General features: G+C 47.5%; 1 protein-coding gene across 1 annotated transcript in view; it reads left to right on the forward strand.

Annotated features, from left to right (window-relative positions):
- Nucleotides 1-19,008, forward strand: part of LOC135826975 (uncharacterized) — a 122,772-nt gene that overhangs the window by 40,062 nt on the left and 63,702 nt on the right. Inside the window, exon 4 of the mRNA XM_065339500.1 lies at nucleotides 11,435-11,533. The gene's annotated coding sequence lies outside the window, so the exon portion shown is untranslated. The remainder of the gene's footprint in view (nucleotides 1-11,434; nucleotides 11,534-19,008) is intronic.

Here is a 19,008-nt window from a genome sequence, read left to right on the forward strand (position 1 = left end):
TGTCACGCAGAGGAGAGATGACAGGACACTGGAGGGGACAACAAAGAAATGAGCCCAGAGTGGTACTTCATCTATCTAAAGCCATCTGTCCATGTATGCTAATTGTCGGGAGTTGTACTGTAATGACGTTTGCTCAGTACTGTCACGTGGTACAGGTCCATTGCATTCGGCTGTGTTAGAAGCGTTGTACAAACTAAAGTTTGATCCTATGCTTTGTTTCCAGAAAGAAAATGTATTGTCTGTATAATTTTGTGATGCTATTCCTCGTCGATGTGTGAATAATGCTACACAATTTCTTCACTACGCTGTTGTTGTTATGTTAAGTCCGAAGAAGGTCAACTGACGACATCTTCTACAGACGTTACAACGGACAACGGGAACAAGTTATTGGGAACGAAATTTATTATAGACGACGAGCCAAGAGACCAAGACGAACGAAACGACTACTTTGATGAAGAGTGAGAAAGCGAGATTATTGAAGAGAGCGAGATTATTGAAGAGAGATCGAGATTATTGAAGAGAGAGAGAGAGATCGACTCGGAAACAAGGCAATATAAAGGGCATGGGTAGCTATGGCAAACATTGGCGTGCAAGTAGCTACCCAGGCCGATGGAACGAAAGGTGAGTATGACGTAGTACAGGTGCATGCAGGCCGGCCAGCTTAGGAAAGGCTGTAAGTAAGATTGTACGGGAGGAGGCACCTTACATACCTCCCCTGAGAAAAAACGGACCTCGTGGAGAATAATAAGACGAAGAGAAAAATAGAGATAAAAAATGACTGAGGAAGAAAAAAACACACACATATACACTGCACGCTTGCATGGATCTCACAAAAGTGTTTACTATCATGCATTACAGTTATTGTTTCTGTACTTCTCCAAGTCTAGAGGCTAGACATGACGAGGAACCTACTAATACTGCTTGCATGGCTAAAAATAGCGAAGTTGCACTTCTGCTAAACATTAAAAATTAGAGCGTGGCTCACCATGATCAGTCCTCTAATTTACTAATATTTTATGAAGAACACACGCGCGCACACACACTAAAAAAATCAGGAAATAATAAACCCAAAAAATACAAAAAAGAAAGAGAGAAAGGTAGCTGACCTGCTTGACAAGACGAGGTGGACCTGGACGAGACTAGGTTGCATACGATAACGAGACGTGGCTGAACACGAGACGAATGCTGGGCGATAGAGGACAAGGATCTCAGGGTCGCGGGCTTCGGCAAAAGTTGGTCGCCAATGTTGAGTCCGAAGAAGGACTACTCACGACATCTTCTCCAGATATTCCAACGGACAATGGGAACAAGTTATTGGGAACGACATTAATTATAGACGACGAGACAAGAGACCGAGACGAACGAAACGACTACATTGACGAGTGAGAAAGCGAGATTATTGAAGAGAGCGAGATTATTGAAGAGAGAGAGATCGACTGAGAAACAACGCAATATAAAGGGCCTGGGTAGGTATGGCAAGCATGGGCGCGCAAGTAGCTACCCAGGCCGATGGTATGAAAGGTGAGTGTGGTACGTGACGGTCAACAACGGTTTTAAACTCCTACGTTAACCGACCATTTAACATTCTACTCCCTATGGTAAAGTATAGAGTAGGCACACAAGCGTGCAGGACGCGACACACCAAAAGACAAGAGAGTGAGTTTGGAAGAATGGGAATGTTGGGCAGAGAGCTGGCCTCAATTGAGTGCACGTTAACGAATCGTGTTGTTGGCCTACCGAGGGCAGGAGCTGTATATGACCAAGTGAGTCGGCCTGGGCTGAGCAGGAGCGGTTTGTGACCCATGCGAGTTGGTGGGTCGGCCTGCGTTGAGCAGGAGCAGTTAACGACCCATGCGAGTTTAATAGTTGTGCGCGAGAGGCCAGTTAAGGGGGTTGGGGACTGTTAGGCCCAAAAATTTAATTTCAACATCAGCCCAATCTGACATCAGGTTTGAATAGGTACAGCCTTATATTTTCGCTTAGTAACATTAGTTTTTCAATTGCCTGAATAGGTCTTGCCAAATACACAATTTTCCTTGATGACACAAAATGACACAAAATCCCAAAATTGATGAGAAATCGTCCATAACATCAGTTAGGACAGAAAATATGACATAAAATTTTACAGACTGTTCGAGGTATTGACTAAGATGATATCAACACCGAAAAATGTACACTTTGGTTGACGATGGGATCCAGGTCGTCATTTCCTGGAGAAGAACAAAAAACGAAGTAGCGGTGAGGCATCCTGCAGCTTCATAACTCGAAGAGAATTGGTGAGCACACATGCTCATTCCCTGGGCACTGCAAATTCACAACTCATTTCATTTCACATAATCATTTTCAACGTTTCGGCAAATTGCCATCATCAGGATACAATATGAAGTGGAAGTCTGCCAAGGAGCAGTTATATACACTAATTTGTGTTCTTAGGTGTTGATAATATTTCTATGACTACATATGTTACCTCAGTGCTAGAAATATGACATGTCTAAAACTAGTGAAAGATCACAAGTTTTCACTGACTCATATGCTGGGTGTTGGTAATAAGTTAGCACAGCGCAGATGTCACCAGATAACTTGAGAAATGTCTGAACAGGTTTCTCGCAAGCAATTCACGAATGTGACCATGTCAGTGGCTTCCAGTAAATACTGTCACCTAGATAGACAGTGTGATGTGATTGTTTTAGAGTAATGACAGCCCAGTACTGGTGTTGATCTCTGGGCCTTCGTTTCTGATCTCCACTGCCTCTCGCAATTTGCGGCTTGCCCTGTCACTGGCTCTTGCAACCACAGACACTGCCGAGAAGATGCTGTCCCCGACATCTAGGTTGATCCCTGCATGCTTAGCTCGCATGTGGTCACCCCATGGCTTATCCACAGTGCGCCTACGAGCTTCACCGTTGTGTTCCTCCAGTCTTGTCTCCAGTGTGCGACCCGTCTCTCCGATGTATTTTTCCCTGCACAACTTGCATTGCAGCCGGTATATCACATTCTTCTTCAAACATATTTTCACTCCACCCGACTTACAAGTCAGACAAGGCCCCAATGGGCGTCCTCTTCTCTTTGTCTTTCTGATGTTGGGCTCCTTAATGCAGCTGGGCGGACTTTGTGCTGAGTGACAGAGCTGACGTTTGAGGCTGCCCGCATGCTCGTAAACCACCCGGACTGGTAACTTGTGCTTCCGGATAGCTTTGCTGACGCTGTGATGCACCCTGTCTGACTTATACGGCAGCTTCAGAAACGCACAACACGGATTACCTCGGCGGCGACGCTTGGGTTTCCTTGCTGCTTCTCGGGCATTGATGATGATGCTCTCTGGATAGTGGTTGAGTTGAAGTTGGTCTTGAATTTTCTGTTCACTTTCTTTACACATGGTGTCATTGGAAGACAGACGTTGTGCTCTTAAGAATTGAGACTTTGCAACGGCAAGTTTGATGTGATGAGGTACAGCAGATGCGTAGTCTATCAGCAATCCACTATTGCATGGCTTTTGGAAGAGCTTGTACGTCATCTGGCCCGACTGTTGTATGGCAATCGTCACGTCCATGTAATCAATCCAGCCTTTGCTACTGCTGAGCTCGTAGGTGAACTTGAGTCGGTCGTGTCCTGCATTGAAGTGCTGTATTAGCTCCAAGAGGCGTTCCTCAGCGTGGGTCCAGAGAATGATCACATCATCAATGTACCGTTTGTACAGCACAGGCAGAACCGGTGAATCGGCAAGAAGGCGCGTTTCCAGAGAGTGCATGAACAATATTGCGAATGGTGGTGCTAGATTATTGCCCATTGCAACTCCCTCGAGCTGGTGGTAAATTTGTCGCCCGAATCTGAAGAAATTGTTACTGAGAACAAATTGAAGCAAGTCCTTGACTTCGCACACGTCAAGGCCGAACATGTTGATTCTTTTGAAATTCTGTTCCAATATTTCTCCCACTGCGTTGACTCCCTCTTCAATTGGAATGCTCGGGTACAGGCCCACGACATCCAAAGTGGCAAGAATAGTCCCCTCTGGAGCTTTGAGATCTGGGTATAAAGCGCAGATGTCATCAAGGGCTTCATTCGTATTAGTGAGGTGTGCTGGGACGAAGTCTAGCAACTGGTGTAGAATGCGTTCTAGTACGATTGATATGCCCGTGACAGGACTATCACATGCTGACACGACGGGTCGTAGGGGTAGGTTCTGTTTATGATCCTTTGGGAGACCATAGAACTCGGGGAATCTTGTATCATTGGGGAGAATCGACTTCAGCAGCTTTGAATCCATGTTCTTGCATTTGTCCCCAAGGACAGCTTTCACCCGTGTCTCGAACTCAGTTTTTGTTAGGTCAACCTTTTCGTACATAGCGCTATCTGATAGCAATGTGTCTGCCTTCTCCAGGTAGAGCGTTTGTTTCATTGCGACTAATTTTTTACTTTTGTCTGACGGTTTGATGACTGTACTTGTGTCCATTCGGAGTCTGGCCAGCTCCTCTCGTTCCTCCTTGGTCATATTAGACGTCGGTGGCCTGTATTTGGTGTAAGCAGCGAGAACATCGTCCTTGAAATTCGCAAGCTTCCTTTCTTCATCGTCACACATTTTCGGCGGTTGTTTAAACCCACGCTGCTTGAGCTTCCAGAGTTTTCTGTCGCCCACCGTGTCAGAAACAGTCTCGTTGTCTGGAACCTCCACCTCTTGAGGCTGGGCTTGCTGCCAGCGCAACGTGTAGGCCATCCGCTCGACAGACGTTATCACCTCCGAACGCTCGCGATCCGAAAACTTGCCTGTCGAAGGAACAAAGCTCGGCCCAAGCTCCAGAATCCGCCTGGTGCTGTCCGGCACACAATCATCCACAACCAATGCCCGCTGGACACTGGATCCATCACATGTCGCCGCACTACTGGTCCGAGCTCCAAGCTGGGCTTGTGATGCGGCTTGCGTAATTTCATGCTCTTGCTGGCCAGCTTCTGCACGAAGCTTGCCAAGCTTCCGGGCTAGCCTTGCATTCGTATCGATGCGCTCCTCTGTGGCTACGCAACGCTTCACGGTACGGATCCTTATGTAGTCCTCCCGAGAGAATGACCAGAGCTTGTCCCGAAAGTGCGTGCTCTGTCTCAAGCGAAAGTCCTTCTCTGCACACTTGTCTTCTATGGCGTCGCTCAGAAGACGAAGGCAGTACTGTTGTCTTCTTCTTTGGCGGACTTGCTTGTGCCTGGAAGACCTTGGCTGTCGGGTGCACTGGGTTATAAATCGCGGAATCAAGTTTTCCCTCCGGCATTGTAGCAGAAATGACAACTGACACTTGCTCCTTTGCAACTTCCACGCCCATTGCACATAGCGCCACGGTGCCTCGCTCCGGGAAGAGGAGAACCACGAACGAAGTAACGGTGAGGCATCCTGCAGCTTCATAACTCGAAGAGAATTGGTGAGCACACATGCTCATTCCCTGGGCACTGCAAATTCACAACTCATTTCATTTCACATAATCATTTTCAACGTTTCGGCAAATTGCCATCATCAGGATACAATATGAAGTGGAAGTCTGCCAAGGAGCAGTTATATACACTAATTTGTGTTCTTAGGTGTTGATAATATTTCTATGACTACATATGTTACCTCAGTGCTAGAAATATGACATGTCTAAAACTAGTGAAAGATCACAAGTTTTCACTGACTCATATGCTGGGTGTTGGTAATAAGTTAGCACAGCGCAGATGTCACCAGATAACTTGAGAAATGTCTGAACAGGTTTCTCGCAAGCAATTCACGAATGTGACCATGTCAGTGGCTTCCAGTAAATACTGTCACCTAGATAGACAGTGTGATGTGATTGTTTTAGAGTAATGACCATCCAGTACTGGTGTTGATCTCTGGGCCTTCGTTTCTGATCTCCACTGCCTCTCGCAATTTGCGGCTTGCCCTGTCTAACTTATTACCAACACCCAGCATATGAGTCAGTGAAAACTTGTGATCTTTCACTAGTTTTAGACATGTCATATTTCTAGCACTGAGGTAACATATGTAGTCATAGAAATATTATCAACACCTAAGAACACAAATTAGTGTATATAACTGCAGGGCAAGCCGCAAATTGCGAGAGGCAGTGGAGAACATGCAGATACAAAAGTGACAGAGTGCTACAGGATACTGGCGTCAGGGCGAGCTTCGACAATTTCAGCTAGGGCCGCAACATCCGCAACAGCATCATGACAGCAAACTCATTCCCAACAATGAACTATAAATCAATCTGAGGCTGTAGCTTGGGAGCTCCGGTATCGCGGTTTAGGGATCAGAGTGTTCACCAATCACAAAATGCACACCATTGACACACACATCCGTGCACACACACACACACACACACACACACACACGCACACAAACATACACACATGCATGCTCTCACACGCAATAGAACACACGCGCGCGTACACACACACATACATTCACGCACGTGTGCGTACCCACCCACATGCATGTGCACACTCATGTGCATGAGTGGAGATGCCCCCATACACATGTCACACCAACATGCCCTGGGAGCGGTCATGCACGTGTGTATAGTATGTGTGCGAGGGCACGTCCACATGAGCGCATATGCATGTGCATGTTCATACATGCGTATGGTGCACACATGCACAACCATGCAGGTCTATGCAAACACACAGACGCTCGCGGCCGCCGCGCATACAGTGTGCTCATACATTTCCATAGCCATAGGGTGGCAATGACTCGCAAATATCATGAATAAATCTTATGAGATTGAAAAACGCACTTACTCAAAGCAGCTTTGGTGTTGCTTGTGGAAGCACGGGGGCCAGGGTGTTGAGCAGTTACAGGGCTATCTGTATCTATAAAATTCTCCATCCCACACTGCTGACACGGAATGACAAGTACGCTGCCCAGGTTGTACCTCTTCTCTTCAACGCAATCAATGAGCGCCAGAGGTTTGCCACATCCAGGATTCTGGCACGCAGACAATCCCACAGCCAGATACCTGAGATGAACGATTCGTCGACCGTGAAGAGGGGCACTGAACGACCTCTTCGCGGGGAGTCGAATCCAGTGGCGTTAGTGATGGAGATCGCCCTTTCCGTTTTTCAGGAACTTGATCGATCGTTTGAGTTTGCGAAGCGTCCCCCTCCTCGGCTTCTTGCATCGTCCAGTACGCAGAATGAGAGGCCGCGTCGTGGGTGACGGATTACTCTCCCGCGTCTTCATCTCCACGACACGTCGGCAGGAGAACCGAGCTTCCAAAAACCGCCAATGTCAAAACATCCGCAAGTCCACTAGTGGCTGAGCTTCTTCCTCAAATCTTGTCTCGACTCGAGCACGCGCTGCGAAGCCATGGTCAAACTATTTTCTGTGCATGATAGCGTCCTATTTTTCCACTCAGAAAGGCATTATTTTTCAGAAAAAATTCGGAAATCTAACATGGCGCTACCCGTCGCGAACCTCCTTAAGGAGGAGTGCCCATGCCGACATGTCCTGAAGGCATCCATCTTCTTCCGGGACAGGGCATCGGCGATGGTATTGGAAATGCCTGGCAGGTGCGATGCTCGGATTAGGAAATTGTGCATCACACAGATTGAGTACAGGGTGCGGATGAGTGCCATGACTGCAGGAGACCGGCACGTGCCCGTCTTCAGGCACTCCACGGCAGCTTAGTTGTCGCACTGGAACTCCACACGCAGCCGCAGCCACTCGATCCCCCATGTGGCGCAGGCCGCGACAATGACGAAGAGCTCCTTGTTGGTAATGCTTAGTTCCAGTTGTTGCGAAGACCAGTCACCTCTGAAACAGCGACCACTGAAGAAGGCTCCAAATCCAATGGTGCCACTTGCGTAGGTTTGCAACTGGAGGTCATCCACTTCTCTAGCAGGAACAATGACTTTTCGTTCCATGTTGACAGAGTCTGGTGCCACCAGCTCAGGTCGCCCTTGGCTGAGGCTGAGAGGTGCAGCATTCGGTGAGATGACATCTCAGATGTGGCCTTGTCGAGGTCATACAGGCGGCGTAAGAATGTACGGGCGGCAGGAATTGCTTGGGAAGTGAACGAGAGGTGGCCCAGGAGTGAGGCGAGTTCGCGTTTGAGAACGCAACCCTTGTCGAGGGTGGTAGAGACTAAACGACGTAGGGCCAGAAGCTTGGACTGAGGCAGACACACTTCCAAGCGATCGGTGTCCAGCTCCAAACCGAGGAAGGTGAGGACAGTGGAAGGGACTTTCTGTGTGGAGACAGATACGTTCAAGAACTGGAACAAGTCCAAGATGATGGCATTGTGCTTGGCCACCAGGAAGGAGCTTGGTAGGCAGATGCCGAGGAAGTGCATTACGTCGGGCAAGGAGCCGACATGGACAAGGACCCAGTTGATAGCCGTTGCCAGCCAGTTGAAGATGAATGGTCCGGGAGGAGGTCGTCGAAATCAATAAGCTCGCCGCGTTCAATTCGCCCGCAGAGGTTATCAGGTACAGAGAGTGACGGATGAGCAGCCGGCGGATGGCCCAATGCATGAACCGAGCTGGAGTTGCCAGGCGGCACGACGGCTGCAGCATATTCCAACTGCTCTACTCGCTCCATCAGCGGCTGAAGGACCTGGCCGACGACCTGAGAAACAGCCAAAGCAAGTAAATCAGGGGCCACACTCAAGACGGCGGCAGAAAAAACTGACGGCGCAATGTTGAAGACAACAAAGGCCTCGGAGGAAGGCCTCAATCGCGCATTACTGCCTGCAGCCGAGGGGAAAGACAGACAATGAACTAGTAGGGTTTTAGAGGGAGCCTGTGCCGGTGAGGCGGGACTAGCAACGCCGGCCTAGGGTCTCGGTGTTAGCGCTATCCAGCACACCATGGACGGGATTACGAAACACATGTAAATAGACAAGTGAGCGGGATGAGCTTATTGTGGATATATGGGGTGTTACAGCGAGTATGTAGTATGGGGTGTTACAGCGAGTATGAAGTATGGGGTGTTACAGCGAGTATGTAGTATGGGGTGTTACAGCGAGTATGTAGTATGGGGTGTTACAGCGAGTATGTAGTATGGGGTGTTACAGCGAGTATGTAGTATGGGGTGTTACAGCGAGTATGTAGTACGTGGTGTTACAGCGAGTATGTAGTATGGGGTGTTACAGCGAGTATGTAGTATGGGGTGTTACAGCGAGTATGTAGTATGGGGTGTTACAGCGACTATGTAGTATGGGGTGTTACAGCGAGTATGTAGTATGGGGTGTTACAGCGAGTATGTAGCCCAATACCAGCGGCTTTGTCTTAGGTGCTGATGCACCTTGCCCTTGAACGACTGGAGGGCCGTCAGGCGTGGCAGAGACTACAGCACATTTGGGGGCAAGTTGTTCCACTCGTCAATGATGCTGTGGGGGAAGCAACTTCACATGTAATCAGGAGAGGAAGCCGGGAGGACGTTCTGTAGCTGAGACTCTTGGCGCACCGAGTGATCGGATCAAGTTCGAGGACATGTTGGTGGAGAAAGCTGTGGGGGTGGGGGGGGGGGGGTGGGGGGGGGGACCAGCATCGTTATTTGCGGTGGCCCTGCCAGACACATCAGTTTGTACATATAGCTGAGGGTGGCGACCAATCTCCTTGCTGCCAAACTCTGGAGGAGGACATCAGGGCCAATAATGTGGAGGGCGCGTCTCTGCACTCGATCGAGAAGGCGCAGATGGCCAGAAGCGGCTCCCATCCATACCAATGGCGCATACTCTAGGACTGGCCCCACAAATCCTCTGCAGATGGTTCGTTTACCAGCACCATCGAGTACGCGAGCAGCTTTGCGCAGGAAGCCCAGGCGAGAATTCGCTTTGAGTGCTGTGTTGTGGAGGTGGGTCTTGAAGGAGAGGCCCGAGTCAAATGTGATGCCGAGGCGGTTTACCTCCGATAGCTCAGAAAGTGTGATCTCCAAACGTGAGGTCCATGATAGGCCACCTGTGTCGCTGATGGGCTATCGTCATGAGCTGTGACTTTGTGGGATCAAACTTGATCCGCCACTTCCTGCCCCAGTCATTGAGCGCATCCAGGGTAGCTTGTAAGCTGTTCTTACTGTATGGGAGCATTTCGGGTGATCTAATACAGTTGTAGACCGTTGTATCATCGGCGAAGGTGGCCAGGGAACCTCCAAGATGTAGGCACTGCTCCGTGAAAGTGGATTGTGAGCAACACAGACTCACGCAGAATCATAATATGATTCTGCGTATTATCAGGAAAATATTTACCGGTAATTGTTTCCGTCATAAAATACCCATCATCAGAAATGATAATAGCAACAAGGACATCAAGAATGAATTTGGGCATGGTCACCACTGGAAAAGGTTTGATAATGAACAGTGCTGTGGGGAGATAATATTCATACATGCATGAACTATGGAGAGAGAGAAAAGAGGTTGAGGAAACATCAGAAACAAACACAAAACTGGTACAGCAAAAGCATGATACGTGACAACTGTAAAACATTCCACATGCACCAAGCAGAACATGTGCGTGTATTATGTACATCTATGAACTCGGATGGAGAGCCAAGGATTATTTATGCAAAGTAAAAAGGACCAAGACACTACGAGATACACTATAATGTCCACCAGCACCACCAGTTACTAAACAATCAGCTCATGCGATAACATTGCACGACACTGACCGACGGCACTGACGTTCTACAACTAACTGGCTAGTAATGTTATTGAATGAGCTGATTGTTTAGTAACTGATGGTGTTAGTGGGCATTATAGGGTAACTTGTAGTTTCTTGGTCCTTTTTAAATTTTATAAATATGTACATGTGCACATAATTGCGGGTGCTGGCAACAGCAGTTTATGGAAGTAGACAAATAATTCACTATCCGAGAGAAGCAAGTACTGGGCCAGTAATTTGTATCAGGAATGCCTTTACAGAAGGTTCAATCCTGCGTTGGCTTTTATTCTCGGGCCCATGTCCCGAATTTTTATCGCTTTGCGTATCCTCCTCCTCCTGGCCCAATGCGACTCAATTGCAAGGACGCGAACCTCCATAAATGCTGAGTCACCAATTGGCAGTACCTCCCTGCTATGGTGAAGCCAGAAGGGCACATTCTTTGGTATTCTCAGACATGGTCTCTTTTGACGCATAACATTTCCTGATTACTAGTAGTAAGTTAGTACTCTGTTCAGAACCTGAACAAACTGTAAGGTTTCCATCTTCTGCATACTGTTTCTTAGTACAAACTTTCTCTTGCTGGTCTGCACCCAGTACACAAAGCTTGATGAGTTCCTGCATAGCAGATGCTTGTGCACCTGTATTGGTCATAGGCAATCAGGCCTTTTATCTAAATTGTAGCTCTCTCCCTTGCTCACTCTCCCTCTCCCTGTCTCTCTTTTGCCGTGATCAATCATGTAGTCGTTTGTCTCTCTGTCCCTTCCCTTGTTGTTTCCCCAAAACAAAATATCTTCAACGTTCTCACCTCTCCCTACTCCAGGATCAAGAAACACCATTGCACTCAGCCTGTGGACGAGGCTCGCCGGAGGCTATAGAATTTCTGCTTCGAGCGGGTTCAGATCTTCTCGCCTTGACAATTGTAAGTCCCACTTTTAGTTCAATTGGCAGCGTGGAAATAACAATCATAATTATGCCGATGAATAGAATCAAGTGCGCACTCGTATCATAAACATTGCAAGCAAACATGTTTTAACTTAAAGGGGAACTCCACGGAAAATGAAACTTTCATATCCTGTAGTCTCGGGTGCTGAGTCGAATGGTCTTGGTCCGAAGTCTCTACGGCAAAGCGTTCTTGAGATATTGGCAAAAACGGGGGCCGCGCCATGACGTCATGCGACCATTTGGGTATGTCATCCCGGCCTGCCTACATCATTGTGGCACGGTGTGAATCTAGGTGCACTCTTTTAGTATTCAATTTCAAGGAAAGAATGATGAGCTATTCCGAACTATTCTTTGTACCCAGCTATGAAAGCAGCAATGCTGAGGTCAGTGAAGACCACCATCAACCCACCGCCGCATATGGTTGGGGCAGGGAGCCCAGATACTCTGCTAAGGAGCTGCCATCGCGTGTAACAAATGTTGAGGAAGAAGATGCCTCAGCAGCTGCGTCCGACAGAAGAAGACGAGTAGCTTGGCCACCAGACTCTCGATTCGTTTGGGACTCCGACTGGTGCGAGTGTGGACAAAGGTGTATAGCCATGCCCAGCCCGCGGGAATGATTTTTCTGGTAAGATGCTGCCGTCGCTGTCGAGAAGATAGCCCAAGGTTTCTTTCGTAGCGGACCTCCCAGTTTACGAGATCGTAACCTTGCATCAGGCTGTACCCACTACTGCTCTTCGAAGTTATCACGACATGCAGAAGCCGCCAATGCCAGTGACAGAAGAGTCTGAAATTAGGTAAGCCTCAATTAGTTTGTCTTGACTTGTGTTGTGAGGATCGCGCATCAATATGATACGATAATTTTTTTGGAGAAATTTATTGTTGTCAGGTGCACTACAGTAGGCGTCGCACAAGAAAAAATGTACTGGTAGTTATAACAAATTTCATGCATGACACAAACCAATTCTCTTTGCTCCGAGTGTGCCTTGACTTGCCTTGTGAGGATCGATGCGCGTAATGTTTTGCGTGCAACTTACTTATTGTTGTCAGGCATGGCACGAAAAACGTTGTACTATAGTGCTAGTACTTATCACATATTTTCATGCGTGACTCAAACACATCAATTTTGTGTTTCATTATCCCTGGGATTGGTACAAGATCTGCAAAGTATGGTAGTGTTCTGTTGGTGAAGAGATCACTGCACACAGTTTATGAGCAGGATGCGTGCATTTGATCACACCCGAACCCATACTGTATCGTTTCACGCGATAGGCTTTGTCAATACACCCGTTCTCTAGTATACCATGTCATGCAACGTACAAGCGTGGGGTCAAGAAAGCGTACACCAAAATAATGCACAAATTCTGGCAGGATAGTAAGACATCAGATTCTGTACTTTCTGACCAAGACATCTCTGTACTAGTAGGTAATTGAATGTGTCCCAATCAGAATTCATCAATCATTGGAAATTCTACAAGAACCTCCATCTTTGTACCCGTGGACACTAAATTGTTATGGCGCGCGCACTGAACGTGCAGGTAGGTACAGGTAGGTGTAATTCAGCGCATATGTAGAGTAAATGAGTATTTGACTATAGTATAGTCACTATACCATACCATAATAATTATTACCGTCCAGCAATGTGAGTAGTAAGTGCGGGGCAGGTTCTGGCACACTTTTTGACCTTTGACCTTTGGGCCAAATAAGGCACACTGTGTCGGTCGTGCTGGGTCTGGCCCCGGGACTTCCCCCAGGGTTTGACCTTTGACCTTTGGGTTAAATAAGGCACACTGTATCGGGCGCGCTTGGTCTGGCCCCGGGACTCCCCCAGGGTTTGACCTTTGACCCTGTCATGCCATAAATGTCATCATGTTCTTTTCCGTGGCGAACGTGCACTTGTGCACGTTCGGTGCATTCGTACCAGTAGTAAAATACGTACTACTCCCTGATTTGAACATCGTAGATGTGCAGTGACATATTGCGCATGCGCGCATACGCACGCGGAGCGTGCGACCTTCAGTGGCCCTGCGGAAAAGACGCAGTGCAACACAAGGTGGACTAGTACACGTGTCATTATACTAATCCCTGATTCGCACTTCGTAGATGTACAGCAACAAGTTCACTTTCCTTGCATTCGTTTTATTCGGACATCGTAGATGTGCACTGACAAGTTGCCCTTACTTAGCGTGCGACTTTCAGTCCCTGACCCTGCATGCACTATCCATGCATTATAATGCTGGTGTTGTTGTTGGTTGTTGTTGGTTGTTGTTGGTTGTTGTTGGTTGTTGTTGGTTGTTGTTGGTTGTTGTTGGTTGTTGTTGGTTGTTGTTGGTTGTTGTTGGTTGTTGTTGGTTGTTGTTGGTTGTTGTTGGCTGTTGTTGGTTGTTGTTGGTTGTTGTTGGTTGTTGTTGGTTGTTGTCGGTTGTTGTTGGTTGTTGTTGTCGGTTGTTGTCGTTATTGTGTATTGTGTTTTAATCGTTATTTTGTTCATTATCCAGGAGGATTTTGCTATGATCCAGTACCATTTTTTCGCATATATGACACAAGTGTGTGTAACCTTAGTGTGACGTGGGGTATGCTGATTGGATGTGAGGTGACGAGAGTATGCTGATTGGCCGATAACAATTAGTGGAAGGGATAAAGTAATGCGTCAGGATCATTACAGTTGCATTTGGCACCATGGAGTTTCAGGAGGAAGTTGAATTTTGTGATGGGTGTAACCATGAAGAAATAGAAACGGAAGAAGCTGTCGTTTGCATGAAATGTGGTCTAGTCTTGGGCTCTTTGTTTGCGCCAGAGGCAAATGTAGCAGAGCGTGTAATGCTGCCCAGTAAGCCTTACACAGATGTGCAGCGACTGGAATCAGTGGATAAAAGTCTGGGGGCTTTTATCGAGAAGGTGGGAGTGTGTAAGCCGCTATACCCATCGCTTTTTGAAACTCGGCAACGCCTCTACGCTATGAAGAAGGGCAGTGAGTATAGAGCTCTGAATTATGCCATCGCCCTGTCATGCATTTACTATGAAGATGAAGAGATGGTGCAGATACTCAGTCTTCATCTCCCCAGAAGCAAAGATGCATGGATGAGAAATGCTTCCCTATTCAAGACTTCCCCAGTGTTCTTCAAAATGTGGATGAAGGTCATAACCCCAAAGAAACTACGTAAGGCTCACTTTGAACGGTTTATTGAGAGGACGGTGGATATGACAGAGCAAGAAGAACAGCTAATGATTGAACTCATCCAACATTATGGAGTTGAACCGAAGCTACCACTTGCTGCCTCACTGGCTTATGATGACTATCCAGATGCATTGATCTATATACTATCCACCATTGTGCAGGCATTCTAAACTGATTTAAGGTGCACGTATCATCACTTGCTTGGAGAATATTGTTCTTTATGAATCATACAGTCAATTTCAACCGTAATCAAACCATCCATTGCATGAATTCGTTGAATTGAAAAGAAAGGAAACATTTCTATAATCTCACTCTGGTTTTTCGTATTATGGAAAAAGTATTGGAAGACTCTTTGCACTGTGGCCCCGAGGACCTCTGGGCCCCGGCGGTCCCACGTCACCCTGAGGGCCTGGCGATCCTTCAGGTCCTTGGGGCCCTATGTTTCCTGGGGGTCCTTGCGGCCCTGTAGCACCTATGTGTCCTGATGGCCCTTGGGGTCCTTGCAGTCCTGTGTGGCCCCTTAAACCTTGCAATCCAGATTCCCCAGTCGGGCCAGGACTTCCTTTTGGTCCAGGAACCCCTGGTCTTCCTCGATGTCCTTTAAGTGATCCGAATGCAGTCCAACCCGCAATGAGTTTTTTATATACAACGAGGGTGGTAGCATCCAAATAGAAGTCACCCTGTCTGCCGATGGGTGGCGACGGAGGGTCTGCTTCGCTATACCAACCAAATCCTGGATCACCTTTAGGACCTTTCATTTTGCGGATTTGGGCTAATTCCTTCTTCACCCACCCAGCAGGTACAGCACAGGTGTCCGACACACCGTCGTAATCCAGCCAGCATAAACGTTTGCCATTCATGTGCAGATTTCCTCTCATCCTCACGCTGCCATCCGTTTTCAAATGGGTTTCGTCATCTATCACCGTTGACTCCGCGAATTCTTTGATTCGACCCTCCATGATCTCAGCATCTGTTTTATTCAACTTGCTGTTCTGTAGTGCCCCGACATTGTACATCAGGGTGTTTTTGGTGTTATCGTTACCCACCAGAGTTTTGAGTTGCGCAATATCATCCTTCAAGGTTCTTATTGTTCGGCTGGAGGTTTCCTCAGACGGGCTCTTGTGGAAATGCATGCTCCAAAACGCCATCCTTGTTATTATGGGGAAATATTTCCCCTGTACAGTAGGTATGGCGGTGGTACTGTCTGCAGTAAACAACGCTTCTGCCGTTATAGCCGGTGCGTTCACGCCTCATTTTACACTGCGTATCAGGTCTTTGAATACCATAGGGAAACACATCAGTTTGGACACTGCCCAGTTCGAACTTCATTCTGAAAACGTTGATACGGAGAGTAACAAATTGTACGTGGAGACGCAAGAAGGGGAAGTTCAACTCTCCATCCTAACAGGAACTCACACGGATATTGCAGATCTCATTACAGTCATTAACGAGGCACTGAAAAGTGCAAATCACCCAGATATTGTGTTTTCCTATTCCCGCTATACAAGCCGAGCGAGCATCAGCGTACCTGTCGGGAAAAAAATTATCCTGAAACCCGACTCCCCCAGTGTCGTTCTGGGCTTGGGATCGATTGCAGAATCCGTGACCATACAACCTGGTCTTTTCACATCACCGTATGCAGTTGATCTGACTAGAGGGAGAAGGTTTGTGTTGTTGTATACAGACCTGATCGCCCAGGCCGTGGAATATGAAGACAATCAGGACTCGAGGATTTTGAAGACGTTCCCCATTCAAACTCACAACGGTATCAACAATTACATATTTGGAGAGAGAGACAAACGCGCTCTACTTCCGCACTCAAGCGTTACGGAAATATCATTTTGGCTGAAGTACAACACTGGAGAGTTTATCACCACGGGGTACCCGGCGTTATTGGATCTGAGAATCGAGTAAATTTTTCCACGTACAAGTAAGAATGGCGCAGCACGTCGTGGCCACTCAGATCCCAGACCCCTTTAAGGGGCTGCTGTCGAAAACTAAAGTGGTGCAGAATAGCATCCTAGAGCGAACCGAAAAGAAGATATCACTCCTAGAGGGGAGAAACTTTGTAAGACTGTATTCTCGAAATGGTTCACCACCCTCTCTGAACAGCGAATTAGATATATCATCACCAAATTTCATTGCCTTGAGTGAAAGTTACTTTATCGTCAAACTCCGGTATGAAGTTAGTGATAGTCGGGCTAATGGAGCCAGATCATATCCACACTGGGTGTGTACCACCTCCCCTGCATTTTCATGGTTCAAGAATATCCGCGTGGAACTAAATGGCACGGAGGTGACGCAATCAAGCAAGGTGCAAGATATGCAGAGTGTGCAACACATTCTTAGCCTTATGGAGAGTGACGTGGCTAAACTCCAATATTCCGATTCTGATCTGTACGGACTTCAGAAACTCGACCCCCAGAAGTGTGTTAAAGATATACCTCTAGGGAATTATCGGTATGGTGTAAAACGCTCGCACGCCTATGCGTTTGCAACAAACACAGATGGCGAAGATGATTTCGATGGTACGACACTGAAAAGACGGCCCACTGTCCACCTGTCGAATGAGGAGAACTTCAGTAATACTGTTCTGGAAAACGTTGCCCGTGTGACATCAGGGCATTTCCAGTTCAAAATGAGACCATTCCTTCCCTTCTTCAATGTGGATGATGCGTGGTTGCCTCCAGGAACACAAATCAAAATACGGTTTGATTTACCGCAAACCCAGCTCTCTAGATATATGATTGTCTCGGATAGAGGCGGAGGAGGAAACAGTCTAACAGGTGTTGGGCCTGTCAACATTGATCTGCTGCAGCTGGACTTTGTTTACCCTACCTATAGAATGGATAAGGCATACGTAGATCAAGTGCGTCTGCCTAAAGAACTATATTTCCATACCTGGTGCCCTCGGCTTGTACAGAAGAGTTTGACAGACGATGCAGGTACTCTGGAGCTACTCCACAATTCAGATATTCCTAGGAGGATGATCCTGTTCTTTTCTGATCTGAAACTCGGAGAAGATGCTGTCTTGGGTGGCGGCGCTGCCAGTAATTTCAGCAATCGCCTGGCCATGGTACATGCGAATCTTTCCCAACTCAGAGTAACCATTAACGATGAATCTGTGTTCGACAGTCCGCTGAAGTTCAGATGGGAGTGTTCCGAAAACAGTGATGCCAAGCACTATTATGACTATAACAAGTCGAGCTATTTACGTGGATACAACTTGGTTCAAGAGTTCTTTGGAAAGACCTATGGGGCTGAAATACCTATCACAGCCTCGGATTACTGTAACCATTACTTTATGATACCAATCAACCTCAATCTAGACAGGATGCTGGACAATGAAAAGGTCAGGGGTAACATGTCACTCGATTATCAATTCGCCAATGTGGCCAACGCCCCGATCAATGTACCCAGTCACGCAAGCACATCGATCAAGGTCAATTTATTATGTCTCGACCAGTATATGTATACCATGAGCAAGGAAGAAGGCATCAAGTGGGAGACTGTGTAAATATTTCCACGTTATAGTAACAATGCAGGGAGGAGATTTGGAAACCACACCCCGAGCGTGGGGAGGTGATCTACAGACTTTGGAAAGACAATACGGGTCTGGTTTCTGGGGCTTCATCAAAAACATCTTTGGAGGTGCACAGGCTGAGGAGCTTCGAAAAAGAATGCAAGACCCCGAACAAGGCCAAAAGCTCACCCAGAGGGGTGGGCTTGGGATGGGGGCGATGTTAGGCATGTCGCTTCTTCCCATGCTCTTGGGTCGAGGTCAAGACGGCGAGTCCATCAGACGTCAGATGGTAGCCGGCCGTGAACCCATGATGCAGCGAGGCGGACTGAGCATTCCACCGGGACTCGTGGCTAAAGCCCTACCCATATTGAAAACCGTTGGTGCACCCTTAGCTATGGGGGCGCTAGCGTCCGTCGGTGACAATCTGGTGGACAAGGTATTTGGCCGGGGTCGAAAGGGAAATAGTAGAAAAAGCAGTACTCGAGCAAGCAAGAGACGATCTCAGAAAAGACGATCGAAGCTACCACCCACTAACAAATTCTCCAGGGGGCAACGTGCAAGGAAGCGCAAAGGAGACGGTTTGAAGAGGGAGGTTGAAGGTCTGGGAAGGCAGCTGTTTGAACATGCAAAGTCGAGAGTACAGTCCGGCATCAAGTCAGGAGCTAAGAAGAGAGGTAGAAGACGACGATCCTCAAACCCTCCAGAAACCATTACTGACCGTATCCGAACTCGCATAGAAAATACCCATAACCCT

This window comes from Sycon ciliatum, chromosome 11 (genome assembly GCF_964019385.1).
Source record: "Sycon ciliatum chromosome 11, ocSycCili1.1, whole genome shotgun sequence".
NCBI lineage: Eukaryota > Metazoa > Porifera > Calcarea > Leucosolenida > Sycettidae > Sycon > Sycon ciliatum.